General features: G+C 41.2%; 2 protein-coding genes across 2 annotated transcripts in view; both read left to right on the forward strand.

Annotated features, from left to right (window-relative positions):
* LOC100940398 (poly(rC)-binding protein 2-like) overlaps positions 1 to 1156 on the forward strand; it is a 31492-nt gene that overhangs the window by 4558 nt on the left and 25778 nt on the right.
* LOC100953673 (poly(rC)-binding protein 2-like) overlaps positions 1 to 1156 on the forward strand; it is a 14923-nt gene that overhangs the window by 3641 nt on the left and 10126 nt on the right. The window lies entirely within an intron of this gene.

Below are 1156 nucleotides of genomic sequence, written 5' to 3' on the forward strand. Positions count from 1 at the left end.
CCAACAATTTTAAAAAGTATGCCATTGCTTTGGTAAACTTGGTTTACCATACTACTGGAGTTTCCCTACCTCAGTGTTGAGTGAACTAAATGTGTTTTTGTTTAGGGGCTCAGCTGAATACTAATGTGTTTAATAAATACAGATAATTGGCTAGTGCTGGCTAGATACCCTTATGTTAAAAAAAAGGAAATGAATCTGGCTGGGGGTGGTGGCTCATACCTCTAATCCTAGTACTCTGGGAGGCTGAGGTAGGTGGATTGCCTGAAATCACAGGTTTGAGACCAACCTGAGCAAGAGTGAGACCCCATAGGCGGCACCTATGGCTCAGTGAGTAGGGTGCTGGTCCCATATACCAAGGGTGGCAGGTCCGATTCTGGTCCTGGCCAAACTGGAACAAAAAAAATAGCCAGGTGTTCTGGCAGGTGCCTGTAGTCCCAGCTACTCACGAGGCTGAGGCAAAGTATCTGGGTTGCTATGAGCTGTGATGCCATAGCACTCTACAGAGAGTGACATAGTGAGACGTTCAAAAAAAAAAAAAAAAGGACCAGTCTGGGCAATTTGGGGAGACCCCCCACCCCACTCTCTTAAAAAAAAAGAAAAAAAGTTATTCTTGGTATAGACCTAGGTTATCAGAAGCAAAATAGCCATGCCAAGAGAGTCTTGCCAGAAGGAATATTTTACCCTACCAACCTTGAGAGGCTGAACAATCATTGTTCTAGGTCTTCTGTTAAGCCTCTCCCTTTTCTGGAGTAATGCAGCTAATTATGCAGTTGATACCAGAGAGAAGTGCTGAGTGCTGCTTGGTTGGTAGTTGATACTTATAGTGCCTGAAATCTTATCCTTGCCAAGATCAGAAATGTAACCTTTTCGCTCACAAGACCTTATTAATCAAAATTTGTGGTTTAAAAAGCATTTAGAAATGTACTGTTGATTTTTTTTTTAACCAAATAAGAAACATATCCTAGACTTGAAAAGGGGTTTACACGTAAACAGTTCTTGGGTCTAGTTACTGCATAGAGATTAGATGGAGAAGTGATATTTAAACTAAATCTTAAGAAGGCCCAACTTAACAAGGTAAAACCCTGGCTTTTGCATGCAACATTTTGTTGTGGGAAAGACAGTCATTTCAAATTTATAGGCATTTCGATGTGATTGG

This window comes from Otolemur garnettii, unplaced genomic scaffold, assembly GCF_000181295.1.
Source record: "Otolemur garnettii isolate 467f Iridium unplaced genomic scaffold, OtoGar3 scaffold00043, whole genome shotgun sequence".
Taxonomy (NCBI): Eukaryota; Metazoa; Chordata; class Mammalia; order Primates; family Galagidae; genus Otolemur; species Otolemur garnettii.